This window comes from Typopeltis vanoorti, chromosome 3, assembly GCF_054136105.1.
Source record: "Typopeltis vanoorti isolate ZY-2024b chromosome 3, IOZ_Tvanoo_1.0, whole genome shotgun sequence".
NCBI classification, from domain to species: Eukaryota; Metazoa; Arthropoda; class Arachnida; order Uropygi; family Thelyphonidae; genus Typopeltis; species Typopeltis vanoorti.
Genome location: NC_143551.1, coordinates 130,505,337 through 130,528,662, shown reverse-complemented (window position 1 = coordinate 130,528,662; position 23,326 = coordinate 130,505,337). Strand labels below are relative to the sequence as shown.

The 23,326-nt window shown below is 36.9% G+C and overlaps 1 protein-coding gene across 9 annotated transcripts in view; it reads left to right on the top strand.

Moving 5' to 3' along the window:
• Window positions 1-23,326, top strand: part of LOC150108568 (peptidyl-glycine alpha-amidating monooxygenase B-like) — a 521,418-nt gene that overhangs the window by 13,694 nt on the left and 484,398 nt on the right. For 5 of the 9 annotated variants that reach the window (XM_090390859.1, XM_090390857.1, XM_090390853.1 and 2 more), the window contains exon 2: window positions 6,188-6,459. The exons of the other annotated variants lie outside the window; for them this stretch is intronic. The gene's annotated coding sequence lies outside the window, so the exon portion shown is untranslated. The remainder of the gene's footprint in view (window positions 1-6,187; window positions 6,460-23,326) is intronic. 9 annotated transcript variants of the gene reach the window in all.

Genomic DNA, 23,326 nt, shown 5'->3' with positions numbered 1-23,326 from the left:
GACACTGACCTGCAGAGATAAGAGGGTTATCATTCCGTTGTATAAGTCTCTGATCAGACCACACTTGGTCTATTATTCTCAGATTTGGTTCCCAGGATTTGAAGGGGATAAATTAACTGTGGAAAGGATACAAAGACGGATGACAAAGATGGTTTCAGGACTGTACAAAGATAGTTATGAGGATCGGCTGAGGGAATGTGGACTGCAGAGTTTGGTGGATAGAAGAAGGAGAGGTAATATGATTGAGACTTTAAAACTGTTGCGAGGTGGTTACAGGGTTGACACTGGGGGAGTTCTTTCATTTGGTTGAACAGCGGGAAGGAGTGATGAAATGAGGCCATCTCTGGACGTTAAGAAAGGAAACTGTGAGCAAGAGATTGAGGAGTGGTTTCTTTGCGTGGAGGGTGGTTGAACCTTGGAATGCATTACCTGATGGAGTGGTGAGAGCGAGAACGGTCACTGAGTTTAACGAGTGGTATGATAGACTTTGTGTTTCTTAGGGGGGGACCTCCCCTCGATGAGTCTTGACAGAATTTATGTTCTTAGGAAGGACCTTTCACAAGAGTCTTTTGACTCCATGGAGGTCTGAATAATAATAATATGAAGATAAAAAATATCTAGATAATAAAATATTATATTTTTAAAAAGTGAACAGCATAATAAACAATATATTTAAGCCATCCCTCGTACAAAAACATGCCAGAATTACGCAATGTTGATGTTGCTCTGCCGAGGAGGAGATCAGTGCTAGGTTATGGTGTTAATTTCCTAAAGGACATAGCATTCACAGTGTACTTAGAAGTGTCACTAGTAATAAAGGGACCACTAGTAACAAAGGTTATCTGTATTAGATAGGCATATGAATATAATGTCCTGATTTAACTTATTTTATTATATGGAAGTGAAATATGGACCTTAAAAAGGGGATGAAAAACAGATTTAAACAGCAGAAATGAAATTTTTCAGAAAAACAGCTAGATGTGCCAAATGGGACCATAAAGCAAATGAAGAAATTTTACAATCCCTGATTATAAAACCAGTAGATTACTATATAAGTAAATATAAACAAAAATGGTTAGAACATCTACGAGGGACATCCAGAAAGTAAGTTTCGATGGGCTGTCAGGGAAACAAAAATATACTTACAAAAAAAAATTCATTGGAAATTAAAGTTGACATCTTAAGGGGTGCTTAAGGGTCAAAGCTGTATAACTGAGAGGAGACCTCCACATAGCCTGTAAAGGAATGCGGAGAACCGACCAGGGCTTCTGACCTAATGTCCAATCCTCACCTTCTCGTGGTGCACCCTGTTGGGTATCTACCTGGATACTGAACGAACGTGGATGGGCTGGCAATTTGGGATTTAGTGGACCAAATCGTATTCTTATTGGTTAAACCAAAATAAAAAATGATGGTACAACATGATAAAATTTCATGCTGGCTGGGGTGTTGCCCGGTTAAACAAGCCCCCCTGTTGTTTTTGCCAGGGAACAAGGGCAAACAGCGAAAAGTCATGGAGCTAGCTGAGGAATTAGATAAGTACCAGATCAACATAATAGGGGTGACTGAAACAAAAAAGATAAAAACTGGTGCGATCTTTCTGAGCAATAAATACAAAATGTTATATTCAGGCAATGACAATCAAGGAAAAGAAGGAGTAGCCATAGTATTTAACACAAAATACAAGGCTAATCTTCTTGAATGGCAGGCAGTCTCAAGTAGAGTGATGTGGGCAAATATGAGAATGGGGAACTGGACAATGAGACTTATTTATGCCTATGGTCCCACAGAAGGTTCTACTAAGATAGAAGTGGAGGAATTTTTTGATGCTTTAGAAAAAGCAACTGACACAATGAAAAAAGGAAAAGTTGGTCCTTGTTGGGGATCTGAATAGCAGAGTAGGAAATGATTGTCAGATATACAAAAATATTGTGGGAAAATTTGGAGAAAAGAGCAAAGCTGATAATAATGGCAAATACCTGTTGGATTTCTGCTCAGGACCTGGACTGGTTATTACTAACACCATGTTCCAACATAAAAATATGCATATATTCACATGGAGAGAAGAGGCAAGGAATAAGAAAAGTCTCATTGACTATGTTATTGTTGATAGTGATGTTTTCTCCCTGGTGCAGGACACCAGAGTGTACAGAGGATTTGAAATTGGAAGCAATCACTGTTTAGTCTTGAGCAGGATAAAATTGAATTTCATATTGAAAAGAATAACACGTAAGAAAGTTTTAAAGCGAATAAAAGTTGAGCAGCTGTCAAATGTGAACTGTAGACTAACATACACAAAGATTATTGAAGAAAAAATGAAAGAGTTTGAGAACAGGAACCAAACCTTGGAGATTCAGTGGCAAGCCTTGAAGGAAACCCTGATTGATTCAGCCAGAGAGGCATGTGGTGAGGTTGTCTGCAAGGATAGAAAAATCAGGACTCCATGGTGGACACAGGAAGTTAAAGAGGCAGTGAAGGAAAAGAAGAAATCATATCAAAAGTTCCTGGCAAATAAGTCAGCTTTTTCTCTTAGAGAATACAGAGACAAATGTAAGAAAGCGAAACATTGTGTAAAACTAGCTAAACAAAAGTCATAGGAGGACGTTTGCAAGAACATAGAAAATAAATATCAAGAAGGCAGTAAGATATTCTGGAGGTTGTTGAAGAAGCTTAGAAATGGAGGAAAGAGTGCTGTAAAAGGAGTTAGAGATGATAAAGGTGACATCAAAACAGAAGAAAAAAAAGATATCCTTGAAGTATGGAGTAATTACTTTGAAAAATTGATAAACAAAACAAGCAGTGATGGCACAGTGGTAAAAAAACACTCAACAGGCATACAGTCAGGAATACATATCCATACTTGAAGTAGAAAAAGCCATCAAAGGCTTGAAATGTGGAATGGCAGCAGGAGTAGATGATATTCGACCAGAAATACTGAAGTATTTTGGTGGTATAAAAGTCTTGCAGTAGCTGCACTGCATAGTTCAGAAAGCCTGGACAGAGGGACGAATTCCCAATGATTGGAGTAGAGCTCTAATAGTGCCCATATATAAAAAGGGAAATAAAACTGAATGTTAGAATTACAGAGGTATTTCCCTACTGAGTGTGTTAGGCAAGATTTATGCCAGTATACTTGAAAAACGGTTGAGAAGAATTGTGGAAGAAAAGCTTGGTGAAGAACAAGCTGGATTCAGGACAAATAGAGGCTGTCAGGATCAGATCTTCACTTTATGACAAATAGTCAAGAAAGCATGGGAATATAACAGAGATCTGTATTTAAATTTTGTTGATCTGGAAAAGGCATATGCCAAGGTGCCAAGAGAGAAGCTATTCAATACACTACAGTTAGTTATATGGTGTCAATGGGACATTTTATCAACCAATATTTAGTCTGTATTTGAGTTGTAAGTTAGCAGTTAGAATTGATGGATGTACAGGAAGATGGTTTAATGTTGAATCTGGTGTGAGACAAGGATGTACATTATCCCTTATGTTATTCATTATCTATATGGATCACATTATGAAGGAAAGTGGTATTAAACATGATATCGGAATTGGAGATGTTAATGTCAGCTCTTTGCTTTACGTAGACAATGTTATACTTCTGAATAAATCTGCTACAAGTTTGCAAGGTTCCCTGACTAAATTGAATAACTGTTGTAATAGATATGGTATGAAGGTCAGCATCAAAAAGACAATGAAAATAGGTAGAATTGTTGAAAATGTCAACTGTGTTGTGAATGGGGAACCTCTGGAACAAGTAAAACATTTCAGCTATTTAGGCACAATTTTTAGTGGAGATGGTAAATTAAATATGGAAATAGACAGGAGAATCAACAAAGCTGGTATGGTAGGAAGTCAGTTGAATAAATTCATATGGAATAAGAGAGAAATTAGTCAGAACACTAAATTAGCTGTATACAAGACAGTGTTCAAACCAGTTTTAACTTATGGATCTGAGAGCTGGGTCAGAAGTAAAACACTTGACCAAAGACTAGAAACCACAGATATGAGAGTCCTGAGAAAGATTAGAGGCGTGAACAGATGGCATCAATGACAATATCATATTAAAAATGAGGATATTTGGAAAGAACTGACATTGTCGGCATCCAGGAGTGCGTTAGCAGAGCTAATCTCAGGTGGTATGGTCACTTAAACAGAATGGGCAAGGAAAGATTAGCAAAACTAGTGTTCTCTTCCAGGTTGGCAGGAAAACGATCCAGTGGAAGACCAAGATATAGGTGGATTGATACAGTACAATGTGCCTTAGACGATAGAAATATAAGATCTGATAATGATAATATTGGAGTCTTGACAAGTAATAGACTGATTTGGAGGAAAATTGTAGATAGGAAGTTAGTAATGATGTAAATTTTTCATGTAGTACTATCATATCCTGTACATCCCCTTGAGGGTGCATGTCAGGAATTTGATGATGATCTTTCACTACTGTTCTACATAATTTCTGCCATTGTTCAGGCACTTATCGTAACGGGGCACCAAGAGTTGTAGACTTTTGCCACCTGTGATGCAAACCAAATATTGACTGTTTCTTTGACCTTGTCGTCGTCTTGAAACCGCTAGCCACCAAGGAAAGATTTCAAATGTTTGAACAGGTGAAAGTCACTTGGTGTGGGGTCAGGAAGGTCCATTTGGTATATGGGGGATGATGGAATTATTCCCAGACATCTTATCCATCTTCATACCATTGAATCACTCGTGTTCTCCATAAACTTCAATAATTTGCCGATTAATTTCAGCTGCTTTAATGTTCCTTGCATTTAAGAAATGGATAACTGACCTAATTTCACATGTGGTGGGCAATTCAATTTTCTTAGGCATTATAAACACAGCAAGAAGCCTACACACTGCAAGAATGTCTGAAAATGGCACACAACGCCTTGCTAACAAATCAACATATTCAGCACTCATGTGCACCATTGCGATCACAGTGCTGCAGTGAAAATATTTAAAAACAGAACTTACTTTTTGGATGTCCCTCGTGCATCGTTCAATAGCAGATGGCACGAGACTGGAACAGGCCACTTGGCCTAAAATCCGTAATAGGAACAAGAAGCTCCTTCAGAATCTGTTTTGATTGAGTTGATAGTTTTCTTACAACTATTTTGTACTTTGGTATAAGCAGTAAAGAAAAATGGTTAATTGGATGAGATTGAATTAAGGTATACTTGATTCTTCATTGTGCAGCTAGCGCACTTTTGTAGAACCAGTGCTTAGTAAGAAGTTAGCAGTGGAGAGCGGAATAGGGAAGTAATGTTTACATTCTACTGAAGTTATTTCACCGACACAATAAGTACATATACATATGTTTTGGATTAGAAGATTGGAAACAGTATCCTGATCAAGGGAATGAGGCATAGAAATTGTAAAGATAATCCCACTTGGTTTTTTTAATAATTCCATACTTATGGGCATGGTGGCCTGTGATGTTGCTCTGCTGAGGAAGAGATCAGTGCTAGATTATGGTGGGAATTACCTGAAGGACATAGCATTCACAGTGTACTTAGAAGTGCCACTAGTAATAAAGAGACCATTAATAACAAAGGTTATCTGTATTAGATAGGCATATGAATGATTTGTGTAAGTTTATTGATGATAACAGATGTCTTAGCATCGCTTCTAACTGCCTGATTTGTGCAGTTAGAAGAGGAAAGCCAGTTGATATTGTAACCTTTAAAATTTGCAAAAAGCCAATTTAGAATAAGCTTAAACAAAATTAAGGAAGAAAAATAAATAAATTACAGCGGGTGTCATCTTGTCATGAAATCTAACATCTGTATATTTTGTCTGAAATAGTAGTTCAGGCAAAATACATAAAATACCTCAGAAAAAAGTTCCTCTAGTCATTGACTTTAAGAAAAGACAAAATAAACTAAGAGAAAATAATGTTGGTGCTACCTACCTCTTACAGAGACCATAAAGCAAGTCGAGAAGTACCAAAAGTAGGTGCCTCTTCTTCTTACCCCCTCTCCCATTTCTTTGTCTTACATTGCAATGTAAGACAATAACTCCTACTGTATATAATAAAATACAGTAGAGTTATTGTATAAGATAGAGCTTTGCTAATGATATTTCATCTGAATTCATTGTTTATGGAATTTACTTATGTATAAAAGATATTTGTTATCTTGCCAATGATTATTAAAACATAAAATTTGATCCTTAGTTGTGAAGAAACAGAATGATCTTACCTTATGCAAAGGTATCTTCAAATTAATATCCAGAATACTGAAAAGAAAAAATAGAGGTCACCTTCTTACCATTAAAGAAGTCTGTTATTGATATCTTTGCGCCCAAGGATAACCTTCCACAGTTATTCCATCCTGAAGTCTGCAACATTCCATGTTTCTGAATTCTCCACTGCTACAGCCAAACTGGAAGGGCAGCAAAAATACATCCCAAAGGTTACAGCGGATTATATCTGCTTTTTCCACACTGGTAAGTTAGGTCTAGCACAGATTATCATGAGTAGAGTAACAGAATACACTTGTCCAAAATTATGATCTATAGAATCGTGTTCTGGTTTTGTCCCGAAATCTCACGTGACAGACAGTCAGAGTTTGAAATTTTGAATCACTATAACTATACCTTGTAATCCTTCCCATCATTTCTTACTAATGTTGCAGTAATGGGTAACGAGCCTCTGTAGCTCAGTTGGTAGCCCTTTTGGAAATGACCTGGGTTTCAATCCTATCTATAATGTGAGGACCCTTTATCAGATGTTTTCAATCAAATGGTGAGCTAGATGGTTTCAGAGCATTAATAAAAACCCTAATTAGGGAGCTCAACCCATCTTGGACAGGTGAGAATTGGATGGATGGAATGGATTACATTTTTGAATCTCTTGGGCACTTAGGAATTAATTTCCTGTTTGTACCTTTGATGCTTAATAGTTATGTTGTCAAGTATTGTACTTCATTGTATATAATATTCAATGCTGCAGAATTTAGTACTTAGTTGAAAGTCAAGTATTATGGTTATTATTAAATCATTTTTTAAAAAATATTTTTTATTTTCAAATTGAAGCCTATTAAAAAGCTTTTTTTCCTACTGATTGCTTTTGACATACTGATAGTTTTTATTTAAAAAAAAAATAAAGGTTTAAGCATAAGTTATTATGGTATTCTGAGTTAGCCTGGTTCCTTGTAACTAGCAGGCAGAGAAACCTTTAATCCGAAGCACTAAAAAAAAAATAATATATAGTCACTTGGACAGAATGTCTTTTTTAGGTAGTGCAATACAGTGTGCCTCATACTGATGGTTTGTATTTTCATAAGCTCTGTCACTTTTTATTATTATTTATATGGGCATTCCATGGAGTCAAAAGACTAATCACAGGAGACCTACTTTATCCATTAACACAATACCTATCATACATCTCCTTAAACCTATTCACTTTTAGGGGTGCTCACAACCAATTCTGGTATCAAATTATTGGGATCACTGAGACGTGGTTGACAGAAGAGAATATAATAACAGGAATAGAAGTCGCTGGGTACAGCATTTTTCAGCATGATAGGAAGGGAAAGTGTGGTGGTGGAGTATTGCTTATGATAAGTGATGACCTATGTCATCTAAGAGTGGAGACTTTGGAGGTTAGTGGCACTAATGATTTTGAAAGCATATGGTGTGAGGTAGAGGTGGGCAAGATAGGATATTTAGTGGGGGTGTTGCTACAGACTCAGGAGCACAGAGGGTGGGGACCAGGAAATGTTTACAGTTGAGTTTGGCAAGTGCAAGAAGAATGATTGTTATTGGAGATTTTAACTACAGTAGTATAAATTGGAGAGATGAAGATGCATGTAGCAATAGGGAAATGGAATTTCTAGAATTCTTGAGGGACAAATGTCTTAGGCAACATATAACAGAGGGAACCAGAGGTTCAAGAGTTTTGGATTTGGTTATAGCATCAGAAAAGTTGATAATAACTGAGATGACATCTCTCCCACAAGTTGGAGAGAGTGACCATATGGTTTTGACTTGGAAAATGAATAGACATACAGGAGTATCAAAGAGATGGGAACTTATGTGAAATTATAAAGCAGGTGATTATAATAGTCTTAGACGTCAACTTCGGGAAGTTTCCTGGAGGGAGGAATTGGAAGGCCAGGATATCATTGGTACTTGGGAAATTGTGAAGGAATATTTGTTAATAGCAATAGTAAGCTGTATTCCACAAGTGAAGAAGAGGCCACAATTTGGTGTAAAGTGGATGACAAACAATATTAAACAAGAACTGCATGTGAAAAAGAGGCTATGGAAGAGATACGAGGAAACAGGTGAAGAGAAAATGCATGAAAAGTATAAGATACAGGCCAGAAGAGTGACTAGTATGGTAAGAAAGACGAAACTGGAATATGAGAGGAGATTGGCCCTAAGATCCAAAGAAAATCCTATGGAATTTTTTAGATATGTGGCCAGTAGGAGGAGAAATGACTGTGGAAGAATGATATTGTGGGATAAAAATGGGAATAGAGTGACTGATGCAGAGGACATAGTGGAATTGTTCAATGAACACTTTATTGGAGTATTTCATCCTAGAGGAGTCTGTTTTAATGCTAGAGGGATAGGGCTGGTTCGAGGTTTAGAGGTACTTTTAGAGAGTGTGTTTCAGATACCGAGTACTCTGGATGTCAGTAAAGCTTTGGGACTGGATGGTATTTCACCACGAGTTTTGAGAGAATGTGCTAGGGAACTGACAGTGCCTTTAACCTGGCTTTTCAATGAAAGTCTGGCTTCGGCAAAGGTGCCCATGGAATGGAAGGAAGATAAGATAGTGCCATTGCATAAGGGTGGTAACAGACTGGAAGTGTAATTATAGGCCAGTCTGTGTGTCATCAGTAGTTGTTAAGATCTTGGAGTAAGTAGTGAGGGACCGTATACAGCATTGCGCAGATGAGGGTAATGTTATCTGTGAGAGTCAACATGGATTTGTGAAAGGGTGCTCTTGTTTTAGCAAAATGTTAGTTTTTTATGATAAAGTTACAAGAGCATTAGATGAGGGAAAGCCATATACTGCAATTTTCTTAGACTTAGCAAAGGCATTTGACAGGCTGCCACATGATAAACTGATAATTAAGTTGCAGCACATGGGTCTGAATGTCAGATTGGTCAACTGGATTCAGGATTGGCTGTCCAATAGGTATCAGAGAGTTGTGTACGGTGAGGCAGTTTTATGGAAGCAGAGGGTTACAAGTGGAGTCACACAGGGCTCAGTACTGGGACCTATATTGTTTAACCTTTATATCAATGACATTGTCAGTGGATTGCAAGGGAATATTCAGTTGTTTGCGGATGATGCGAAGCTGGGAAGGATTATTAGTAATAGTGCAGATATGGTAGCCCTGCAAGAGGATTTGAATAAGTTAGATAGATGGGCAAATGAATGGGGTGTCGGTTTAATGTAGCAAAATGTAAGGTCTTGAGGTTTGGGAAACATCGATGGGACACTGCATACTCTATGGGAGGAGTTATACTGGAGGAAGTACGGGAGACAAGAGATCTGGGGTTGATGATTGATAGAAACCTGAAGTTTAGGGGACATATTGTGAAGGTAACACAGAGGATTGCTGCAATTATGAGAAGGACACTGACCTGCAGAGATAAGAGGGTTATCATTCCATTGTATAAGCCTCTGATCAGCCCACACTTGGACTATTGTTCTCAGATTTGGTCCCCAGGATTTGAAGGGGATAAATTGACTGTGGAAAGGGTACAAAGGCAGATAACAAAGATGGTTTCAGGACTGTACAAGGATAGTTATGAGGATCGACTGAGTGAATGTGAACTGCAGAGTTTGGTGGATTGAAGGAGAGGTGATATGATTGAGAATTTTCAAACTGTTGAGAGGTGGTTACAGAGTTGACACCGGGGAGTTCTTTCGCTTGGTTGAACAGCAGGAAGGAGTGATGACAAAAGGCCATCCCTGGAAGTTACGAAAGGAAAATGTGAGCAAGAGGGTGAGGAGTGGTTTCTTTGCATGGAGGGTGGTTGAACCGTGGAATGCATTGCCTGATGGAATGGTGAGAGCGAGAACGGTCATTGAGTTTAAGGATTGGTATGATAGACTGTGTTTCTTAGGAAGGACCTCCCACGATGAGTCTTTTGACTCCATGGAGGCCTGAATAATAATAATAATAGTTCTGGTAGTCCATTCCACTTATTCACCATTCTGCAAGAAAAGAACCTAGTCTGTACACACTTACTAACCACACTCTTAGACAGCTTCTAAGCATGACCCCTTGTTTTCCCCATACTCCTTATGTATTGAAAAATTTCTTGTGTCAATCTTATAGTATCCCTTTAGTAACTTATAAATATCTATCATATCTCTTATCCTCCATCTGTCAGCTAAACTCTGCAACCCACATGTCCTCAATCTATTCTCATAGTGAACATTCCACACACTTATCACCACCTTGGTCACTCGGCTCTGAACCCTCTCTACCACCTCCTCATTCCTTTGAAATGCAGGTGGCCAAATGTTGACTGTAGTCAACATGTGGCTGACACATAGCCTTATAACAGGGACTTCTTCAACATCCAAGTAATCCTCTGAGTTATTTTGCCAAATCTTTTTTTTTTTTAATTTAAATTTAAATAAACTGGTAGTGTGCAAAGGACAATGGTTGTCAATTCAGCATTGTAAAATGTAAGAGGATTACTTGGATGTTGAAGAACACATTGGCAAGTAAAGAAAATTTGCATATTAATGACATAGTGGAAGATTTTGAGGGGAATATTCAGTTTGCATCGTCAGCAGACAACTGAATATTCCCCCCCCCCCTCCTCCAGATCTTCCACTATGTCATTAATATGCAAATTATCTTTACTTCCCAGTGTGTTCTTCAACATCCAAGTAATCCTCTTACATTTTACAACACTGAATTGACAATCATTGTCCTTTGTGCACACTGCCAGTTTATTTAAATCATCTTGTAAGATTATCTACTCTACCTTTATTAACTATTGCCCTCTCTAGTTTTGTATCATCTGCAAACAACTGAATGTTCCACCCTTCATATCTTCTTCTGTATCATTAATGTACAAATTAAAGAGTAGCGATCTTAGTACAGAGTCCTGGGGCACTCCACTGGTTACCCACATTTGCTTTGATTATACTCTACCATACACCACACTCTGATGTCTATCATCCACCAGCCTCATATCAATTCCCATTTGCTCCAACTTATGTAATAATTTTCCATGCAGTAGCTGTTTCCTTTACCAATTCTGCTGTCACCTTATGAAATGTGAATAAATTATTGAGACAGGACCTACTTTTTACAAAGACATTCTGCCTCCTATAAAGTATCATATTCCTATTACCCATTCCTCAGTTTTACTTTTAACCAACTTTTCCAATACTTAACCATCACTCCAGAGATACTAATTGATCTGTAATTTGCTACTTCTGTCTTGGAGCCATCTTTATGTAATGAAAATATTTTGCCCTCTTTCCACTCCCTTGGAGCCTTGCCTGAGCTGAGACTTCGAATAAACAACTTTGTCAAAGGCACTGCCAAGTTTACTTGCACGTTCTCGTAGCACACGAGCAGGCATCCTATCCAGGCCCACTGCTATATTCACATTGATATTTTTCAGTATACTATCTCCAATTCATCTACCTCAATGCTCATATCAGTCTCTGTCACCTCAGTAACTGCACATCCACCTGGATATCATTCAAGGAAATATCATCCACCTGGATGATATTCCCTTGCAAAGTAATCACTTAGTAACTGAACTATTTATTCTACTTCTGTCACTTTCCTACCATCAGCACTGAGTAAAGTTATCTTCCATAATCATTCTTTCTTTTATTTGTTACGCAGTGAAAAAACTCTTCTGGATTTACTTTGGCTTGCTTAGCTAATTTTGTCTCGAAATCTGATTTAGCCTTCCTTACCATACCAGTTACCCTTCTTGCTTGTACTATATACTGCTCATGGGCATGCTGTGATCACCTTGCTTATATTCCTTCTACGGTGCTTTCGTTTTTGCAACTCCTGCTTTATATTGCTTGTTATCCACTTAATTCCTACTCTATTTATCTGCCTGATCCTGGTATGTACTCTACTGCCTCACTGAAATAATACTTGACGACTTCCCATGCACTAATAATATTAAGTTTATTATAATTGCCATCTTTTTAGTTCTGCATATACCCATTCTTGACTGAAATTTCCACATGCTGAGCAACCGCCCCAGACAAGACTGCATGGTCACTTTCCCCGATTGGAGGTAGAGTTGCTACTGCAGTTATAGATGGATCTTCTGATGCTATTACCAGATCCAGTGCTCTCAAACCTCTGGGCCCTTCCATCACATTCTGTTTCAGGTAATTATTGCTCAGTAACAGTATAAATTCTATTTCCATTTTGCCGTGTGCCCTTTCCTACTTCCAATCTATATCACCATTGTTGAAGTCTCCCATGATAATTACTCAGCCTGCACTCATTGTGCTAATCTGCTGATGCATGTTATCCATATTTTCTTCTGGACCCCAAGGGTCTATAGGCAGCAACCAACAATATATTTTGTCCTATAGGTCTCTATCTCACACACTAGACAGTTCAAATGAACCATTTCCATCAGATATACAATCTTTCTTAACTTCTATTTTTGTTGGTTAAAGTTTTTCTGATATCATTAATAATACCCCTCCTCCTGCTCTATTTCTTCTATCTTCTCTGAAAATACCATATTCATTACATCATTCTATATCAACTATGTCTTACTGATGCCAATAATTTTTGGTCAAGTTGAGCTGATCAATGCTAAAAACTCCTCTCCTTTATTTCTTATACAGTACTTTGGACATCTGTTTACATACATTTCAACATTCCCCATTCTTTTCTTAAAGTGCACCATTTATGGAACAAATTCAAAATATTAAAATAATGTAACAAATAATAATTCCATGTTGAAATATATATTGCAGTTTAGAATGAACACTATAATATCTTCAGTGGTTTGGTTTAGGTTTCAACAGAACCATTTTTATTGCCAAATTTTGACAATGTGATGTGAAGCAGTAGTAGTAACTCCACACTGACTGAATGGAATTTGTACTTTTTGCAATCTCACTTGCAAAAGCTGTTAGCCTTATTACATTTTTATCAGTACATGGGTGGGCAGGCTAAGAGTTAGATAGTCTGGAAGCCCTGTTTGAGATCAAACTTGGAACTTTTCTTGGCCATTTGAGTCTTCTAATAAGCAGGGAGATAGTCTCATGCTGGGAAATGAAATTAATATGCAATTTGAAGATATTCACAGAATACCCATATCCATGGTGGGTGAATCCACAACTTGGAGAAAAAATGTAATAAGGCTAACAGCTTTTGCAAGTGAGATTGCAAAAAGTACAAATTCCATTCAGGCAGTGTGGAGTTACTACTACTGCCTCACATCATGTTGTCAAAATTTGGCAATAAAAATGGTTCTGTTGAAACCTAAACCAAACCACTGAAGATATTATAGTGTTCATTCTGATATTTATGCACATTGCAATAAATCAATCGAGATTACATTTTTAAATATATAAACAGAAGCTCAGTAACATACATGGGAAAAAAAAACGTTGGAAAGGAAATTGGCATTATATTGCTTTTGTAAAAATCTCAAAAAATGATGTCTAGTTTTATTGTATTAAAATATCAGTAGTTAATACATAGTTAATTCTGACATTAAGCCTTGCTATTTTGAAATTAAATCTGAAATTAGGTTAAATCTCATTCAGTTGCAGAAGAAGGTCATTATTTTCCTGAGTATTCTTGCTGTCCATGTTGACATTACAATATTTGAGTTACTTTTAAGAGTTCTGCATTAAACATGTTACAAGCAGGAGATTCCAGTAAACTCAGAGAGACTACCAGATATCTTGTTATGGTGGACAGTTTCATGTAGTATCCTTAAACAAGTAGAAAAGCTCATGTGTTGACAGTACATGACAATTCATTTAACAGTATTAATTCACAACACAGAATATAAGAAAATAATTGTTTATTTAACTTATTGATAATTTTTCACTGGTATTAAATCTAGCATCTTGGTTTATCACAGTACATGAAACTGCAACAACTTGGTATAGTAGTGGGACTAGTTTAAAAAAATTGTAACAGACAATGCAAGGAACTGAAAAAAAGTCAAAAGCACTATTAATTTATCTTAAAATGACTGTCTCCCAATTTTTGGTAAATTGATACAGCCATACTTCTTGAGGTTAAGAGAATGTTATGGTAAGTCCGGACTTGCAGACAATTCCTTGTATATCCCTTTGCACAGGATCAGATGGAAGAAAATAAAAGTGCATACAGAAGTCATAAGTCAGAGAGATTGTTTTTGGAATCAGCAGCAGCTTTAAAATAATCTCCAAACCTCTATTATGGCTGTATCAATTTACTAAAAATCCAGGAGAGTCATTTTAAGATCAAATTAATACTTCTCTCCCTCTCTAACAATAGATGGCACCAATTAGGACTTTATTTCCTAGCATTGTCTTCTACATGTTTTCTAAAACTAGTCCCACTGTTGTACCAAACTGTTGCAGTTTTGTGTACTGTGACAAACTGTGTTTGTGCTATGACGATGCAGGATGTAATATGCGAAGTGACTTCACACACAAACGTCATTTGCTTATACTTGGATAAAGTATGAAACCAAGAATATAATTTCTTGGCATCTTGAATTTATAGTATAACCAAGTGAAAAAAAATCAACATCTTTCTCTAATCCAGAGTATTTTAGTAATAAGGTGTGATACCTTTTGGCTACTTCTATAGAAATATGACTTCTGCATTACTTTAACCTTGGTAACACTTCTGGGTCTGGCTCCCATTGATGAGACTTCACTAAAGATCGAAACCAGTCTGGGTAGTGGTCCTTCCAATAATACATAGCATTATACATATCCTTACAGATATGTGCATTGCATTATGGAATACTAAGGAAATTAATGTCAAGTTATTAGCCTCTATATACAAGTAGCCCAGTCGTGAAGTGACTTCACATGCAAACTTTGTTTGTTTACATTTGGATTAAGGATGAAACCAAGAATATAATTTCTTTAATCTTTAAATCTAAAATCTTTAATTTACAGCATATTGTAAAAAACAATAAAAAAATCAGCTAACACCTTTTATTCCCATATAGAGGGAGTAGGTGAGGCCATTTTAGTCCATTCTAACTTTTGGAGACTGAAGGGGCAGTTAAATCTCCACCAGTAGGCAATCAAAGATACTGGTCCAAGGCTATCACTAATATTATGGCCACTGACAAGTTCCACCATCTCGTGGTCCCTAATTCTAACACTACGTTTACTGTCAAAAATGGGTTCTATAGTCGATTTTCTCGAATTTACAGGAACGAAAAATCCGAGTTTCTGGGATAAAAAACCCACTTGTCTGTGCCAGATATCAGCTAACTTGGGAATTGGTCGAAAAAAGGCTTAGTAAAAGTTTTCCTTTAGTCGGTGACTAGAATTGAACTTATGATGCTCTCTCTTCGGGCGATTTAGCGCCGTGGAAGGCACATGACATTTTCACTGAGCTACACAGTCCTGCAAAGAAATGTGGATTGGCCTGGAGGACTAAATCAGTTGTATACCTGCTCTCAAATCAGTAGCTTGTAGGTTCAAATCGTGCCATGGCCACAGATGGTTATGATCAAATTACTTACTAATTTATGTATTCTTACCTTAGTTTTCTATATCTTTTGACCTGAGAAACAATAAATGGCCTGATTATCCTTCTTTATTCATTTCTACCATTTTATCACCTCATTTTGTTGACTTGTAATTATAAAACTTCTGCAATCAGAATCTGCCGAAGAAACATATTTCTGATGTTACAAATTTGCAGTGATTTATTTATTATAGTGCCTTTAGTATCAACTGGCAACAATCAGACAATTTATTCCAGAGCTAAATTAAAAAACATTGGTGCTAGATTTCTCGTTTTAATTTTTAAATTGAGTGCAGAATGCATATTGAAACGTTGCAAGTTCTACTGCTTCTTGGGATTTTCCTTTTGAAAACTGAAATGTTTTAAGCTGTGGTATTAAAACCCAGAATTTCTGCAAGGAAAAACCTACTTGCTGATGCTGAAGATCAAATCACTTGGGAAATGGCTGAAGAAAGGTCTTAAAAAAAGTTCCTCTGGTTGGCAACTAGAATCGAATCTATTAACCTGGACCGATGTTCAGCCAGCACACACTGGTACAGTTGTACCGTTTGTTAAGATATTGAAATACTACCAGCTGTTAAATAGTATAACAGCAACTGTGATAAGCAATGAAATCTATTAATAATATAAATTCTAATACAAACTCATTAGTTCAGAATGGCTGTCATATAATGCTACAACAACCACTGATAAATGGGCCTCCTGTCATAACAACATCCCAAAAAGCATTCACTGCACTATTTGCCAGTTCAGCCTATGTCATGATATATGGAGAGCTACTGTTGCATTATATATTCTTTATGAAGCACTCTGTGCTTAGGTGAAACAGCAGTTTATCATTATTCTTAAATTACATAGTTGCTAGTTTAGTTTTTATTTTTACTTTGTTTTATTATCAACATGTAATTCTTATATGTTAGTAAGTGTGCAGTGTTTTGATATTTATAAATTCAAGAATAATTTATAATAAAAATTAAAATGAACTCTTAGAAAGAACAGACAACAAATTTTTGATAAATTTCTTAACTTCTTAGCTTATATTACCATATAAGCTGTTAAATATTAATTACCAATACTACCTATAATGATCTTTCATCAGGCAGTCTAGTACTATGCAAGCAAAAATGCCATTTCTGCAGGACTACATATGCATCTAATTTCAGATTTAATTTTAAAATGGCAATGCTTAATATCTTTGGAGAAAGATTAGACTCATCCTATGCAAATGCAAACAAAGTATTCTGGCAGACCATCCGCCGCCTTCAAGGGAGGAAATCGTACACAGCATGGGCAATTAAGGCCTCTGATGGTGCACTTTTAACAACCGAGAAGGATATTCTCTACAGATGGAGGGAATACTTTGAGAGCCTTCTTAACCTGGGTGGCCCAGCAGTTGTGGACATCCAAGAGGCACAGATCAGGGCAATGACTAGTTTCACAGCAGAAGAGGTCCATTTAGCAATAAAATCGTTAAAATCAGGCAAGGCTGCTGGCGATGATGAAATTCGGCCTGAAATGCTAAAAGCCTTAAATCGAGATGGTGTTCTCTGGCTGACTCGAGTGTGTCAGGCTGCTTGGATATCTGGGCAAGCACCAAAGCAATGGCAGACAGGCATAATAATAACAATCTTCAAGAAGGGAGACCAGAAGGATTGCAGTAACTATCATGGCATCCCTCTGCTCAGCCTGCCTGGGAAAGTGTATGGTAGGTGCTTGGAAAGATGGTGCAGGAGCATAGTTGAGTCAAAGTTCCAGGAAGAACAATGTGGCTTTCGTCCTGGTAGAAGCACAACTGACCAAATCTTCACTTTAAGGCAGGTCTTCAAGAAATCTTGGGATTATGCCAAGAATGTCTACACATGTTTTGTGGACTTGGAGACGGCATATGACTGGGTTCCTCGGGATAAGCTTTGGCAAGTAGTACAGGGAGTATGGAGTGGATGGCCAACTATTAGCTGCCATCAAGTCCCTGTATGAATACCCAGAGTTTTGTGTCAGGGTAAACAGCACAAAGTCTGAACCTTTCACAGTCTCTGTTGGCCTCTGCCAAGGGTGTGTTCTGTCACCCCTCCTTTTCATAATATTTATGGACTGGATTGATAGGCACAGCCGAGGTAGTGAGTGTGTCAGAATTGGAAGATGTAGCATTGGATGTCTGCTTTTTACAGATGACCTAGTTCTGCTTAGGTCTTCCACAAATGATCTCCAGCGGACCCTAGATAGGTTTGTAGCTGTTTGTGCAGATGTCGGAATGAAGATCAGTGTGGCCAAAAACTAAAACATTTGTGGTCTCAAGACAACCATCCCAGTGCACTCTACATCTAAGTGGAGTTCCAATGAGGCAGGTGGAGAAGTTTAAATACCTTAGGTCCATATTCACGAATGATGGAAAATGGGACGTAGAGCTAGATACTTGAATTGGCTTAGCAATCTCAATATTGCGGGAGTTTGGCCGTTCGGTAGTATTGAAGTGGGAGTTAAGCCAGAAGGCAAAGCTGGCTGTCTTCAATACAATCTATGTCCCCCATCCTCACCTATGGTTATGAGAGTTGGGTAATGACCGAAAGAATGCAGACACAAATCCAAGCGGCTGAAATGAGGTTCCCTCGAGGGCTGACAAGACTCGACAGAGTCAGAAGCCCTGCAATTCGGGGAAACCCTCAATACTCAACCGCTGCTTCTCCGTGTTGAGAGATCACAGTTATGTTGGTACGGGCACCTGGTCAGAATGCCACAAGAGAGGCTCCCTCAACAGGCCCTCTTTGCCAAGCCAGAGTGGTGGGAGGTCATGTGGAAGGCCAAGGACTCGCTGGATAGATTATATTCAAAACCTTGGGTGGACACATTTGGGAATCTCACCAGAACACCTGAGCTTGGTGGCAGAGGATCGTGACCATTGAAAGTTCCTCTTGCAGCTGTTGCCCCCACAACCCAATTAGAAAAGGTGGGCCTTGAAGATGTATGTATGTATAAGGCTTAATATGAAATGTCAGAATTAAATATTTATTAATTACTGATATTGTAATAAAATCAAACCGGACAACATATTTTTAGATTTTATAAAAACAATATAATGCCACTTTCCTTTCCATCCTATTATTTTGTCACGTGTTTATTACTAAGCTTCTTCTGTTTACGTATTTAAAAATGTAATCTCGATTGATTTATTGCAATATGTTGATGATGATACCGACTGTTTTCATGAATGAGATTTAATTAAGAAAAGATTAAGCAATATATTTATATAATTAATGAAGTAATAAGCACAAGGCTTTTCAACTTAGCAAACAGGTCATGGATTTGAACTCGCAACAATGCCTGTATTCATATATGAATCCTACAATCTAACGAAACCTGTGGGATAGCCATCAATATATGGAAACACAAACCATGGTAAAATTTGAATAAATTAAAACTGATTATAAATACTTTGTTTCATATTTTGTATAACAATAGAAATCTTTTATTGTTACTGCAAGTCATCAACAGGGAAAAGTAGTAGCTATAGTATTCAAAACTAAATATGAGTATAATCTTGAATGGCAGGCAATATCAAGATAGAGTGATGTGGCAAATATCAGAATGGGGATGGAAAATTAATCTTATTTGTGTCACAGAAGGTTCTATTAGAAAGAAATAAGGAAATTTTTTAAGGCATTAGAGAAGGCAGCTGACATAACGAAAAAAGAAAAGTTGATCCTTGTTAAAGATCTAAATAACAAAGCAGGAAATTATTATCACACATATAGAAATGTTTGGGGAAATTTGGAGAAAAGAGAAAAGATAATAATGGTAAGTGCCTGCTGGATTTCTGTTCAGGACATGGACTAGTTGTTACTAACACCATGTTCCAACATAAAAATGTGCATAATAAAAATGTGATGCCAGGAGGTACGTTAGAGTGTGTGACTAGAGTTGTAAAGAGAGGTGATAGTGTAGGTGAAATGATTTTAATGGTTGGGACAAATGATTTGGGAAACAGCGTAAATCGTGTGGCAAGTGATTTGAGGGAGATGTTAGAGATTGTTAGCTTTAAGAGTAAGAGTGTTAGGATTGTCAGTGTGCTTCCCAGATATGATAGTCGAGAAATCAGTAGGAGGGCATTGATGATGAATGAAATGTTAGCAAGGATGTGTAGGAAAAAAGGGGTGGGATATGTGGATATATGGGAGGAGTTTTATGGGAGAAAAGAATTATATGCCGATGATGGTCTGCATTTGAATAAGTATGGGACTAAGCTTTTACAGAAACTGTTTAATCAACATATGGGGATTTTAGACCAGGGGAAAGAGTTATTAGAATGGGAGAGAATGAGGATGGTTGTCAGAAATAATGACAGGGTATTAGAATTAATTATTATTATGTAATCCATGCAATGTCCCACAGAAGAAAAGCAACAGAAAACAATAATAGATGAATAAAAATAGTCAACCACGAAATAAGAAAAACAGACTGGGGAACACCTGGCATCAGATTCAGCAGATATCTTATACAACAACATTAAACTCACACTGGAGGAAATATATAAGAAAGCTACAAAGAAAGTCTCCGAATCCGTTCAAAAACAACACAAAATCCTTGGATAACACAAAACTTAATCCCAGAAATACACAGAAAGGACGCTTTATGGAAAGAATTAAAGCGATATCCAGATAACACAGCTTTAAAAACTGAATATAAGATAACAAGGAATCGCCTTACAACACAAATCAGAAATGCAAAAAGAAGGTACTACAGAGACAAACTAACCTCTGCACAAAACAACATGAAACAAACCTGGCATCTGATCAATGAGATGCTAGATTGTGTTCACAACACCACCGCCTCCGAAACCATAAAACACAGCTTCATGAAAGACGCAAAACCTATCCAACAATTAGCAAATGACTTTAACCAATACTTTGCAGACTCCATCCAAGATCTGCATAGAAATATTCCCCCAATCACAAAACGAGACCCTCCACTTGGGCCACAATCAGAACCGACATTATGGTTCCCAACCATAAAAGAAGCAGAACTTCTCTCAGCAATACATCAAATCAAACCAAACAAAGGCCCAGGAATAGATGGTATCAGAATTAAAGACATAAAGCAACATGCAACTAGTTTAAGTCCTATCCTACTAAAACTAATAAATAAAATATTTAAAACAGGACAGATACCAAGTATGCTAAAGACTGCCATAATCACACCCATATACAAACAAGGAAAAAGAAATTTAATCAGCAATTACAGACCCATAGCAACATTACCAATTATCAATCAAATTATGGAGTGGATCATACTGAAGAAACTCGCAGCATACACTGAGATCTTTCATATTATCCCCAAAACACAATATGGTTTTCAGAAAAATAAGGGAAAAACATATCTCTTGGAAGACTTTACAGACGTAATTAATACCGCCTTAGACAAAAACAAAATTGCCATGGTAGTCTTTATAGATCTAACAAAGGCATTCGATACACTTACACATCAAACCATGTTAGAAAAGCTGAGGCATGTTGGAATAGACGGGCCTCTTTACAGGTGGTTTACAAACTACCTCCAAAATAGAATGCATATCACACGTATCGGGTCAAACTGAAGCAGAGATCTACCAGTAACCTGTGGAGTGCCACAGGGAGCTGTACTCTCCCCAACTCTATTCAACATTTACATGCACGATATTAAGCAGTTACCACTCAAAGGTAAGATATTCCAATACGCAGACAATACAGCAATAATATCCATCCATAATAATGCAAGCATAGCCCAAACAAATACGCAACATGATATAAATCTGATCATAGATATTATCAGATGCAACATGATATAAATCTGACCATATACCTAAACTCGGAAAAGACAAAATTAATGATATTCAGAAATCCGCTGACTCGACCAGTTGATAACAAATATACAAATAAGCAAAGAAATTAGTTCTCATCCAAGATGTATCATATGTAACCAAATGTATGTAATGTACGTATCACATGTAACCAAATGTATGTAATGTACGTATCACATGAAAACCAATGTATGTAATGTATGTATTATATGTAAACCAATGTACGTAATGTAAATATCACATGTAAACAAATGTAAGTAATGTATCATATGTAAACAAATGTAAGTAATGTATCATATGTAAACAAATGTAAGTAATGTATCATATGTAAACAAAGGTATGTAATGTATATAATAACTGTAACAAATGTATGCAATGTAAAAAAAAAAAAAATTCTTTTAAATGCAAATAATGAGTTTACACTGTATGTTTGTGAGAATAAGGAAATATAATATTTAGATTGCATATGTGTAAATACTGTTGTATAATCACACCTTTTCAAACTTGAAAAAAAAAATAGTAAACTACAGCATGTAATGTACAACTTATGTCACTCTGAACAATATAATTGTAAATTATTATTATGATTGTTATATATATAAAAAAAATTATTATTATTATATTAGTTAATCATTATACAAAAAATTCTGTATAATCTTTATTGTTATTATTAGAAGAACATGTGTTGTAAATATATAATACACAGGCAAAAAAAGTATCATTAAAATTTTTAATTGAAATCCAAAAAAAAAAAAAAGCGACACCTCCAGGGAGTCCAAAGACTCATCGAGAGAGGGCACTTACTCTACAACTCTGTCTCCACCACTCAATCAACTGCAACTACGCCAACAGCATCTACCGCCACCAATCACCACTACTTTCACAGACAATCTCATTCATCCGTGCCCATGGCGGGATTCGAACCGCAGCCTTTTGGCTGGAGAGCTTATCCGCTCTCCATCCAAACCACTCGGCCAACCAGGCATTAGTTATAAATAGTACTAAGGTCAATAATAACTGTGAAATGGGGATTCATTGTACTCAGAATTTTAATGGTATTTAGGGTGGGCTAATTCACACACAGTGTGATTATGGGGGGGATGGAGTATTGCCGTTTATGTATACTTATGCCCGAAGTATTCAGAATAAGTGTGATGAATTTTTGTCATTTCTTAGTTCTACTTGACCAAAAATTATAGGAATTAGTGAGACTTGTTAACTAAGAATGATATAGTCATAGGGATTGAATGTTAGGGATATAGAATCTTCAGAAGGATAGAGAGGACAGAATGGGAGGCGGAGTTTTACTAATGATAGATGAAGTGTTAAAGCCAAAAATGGAAAAGTGCCTCAAGGTGACAGGCATGTAGAGGGTAGTTTATTTGACGCGAGTTAGAAATCAACAGGATGAAATATGTAATTGGTTGCTGCTATAATCCAAGGGGGTATAAAGGAGAATAAGATGGTATGCATTGGCAAATTAGTAAGATGAGTGGAGGACGTCGAATTGTTATGGGGGATTTTAACTATGGGGACATAGATTAGGAGAAGGAACGGTCTCAAGGAACAAAGGAATTGGAGTTTATACAATTGTTAAGAGATAACTACCTGAGACAGCATTTAATGGAAGGGATAAGAGATTTGAGAGTGTTAGATCTGGTCATAGCATCGGAGAACATATCAATAAGTAATTTAGATACACTTTCTCCACTTGGGGAAAGTGATCATGTAGTCTTGACTTGGGAGATTGTATTATGTGCTGAATATTCTGTTAAGAAGGGTTATATGTAGA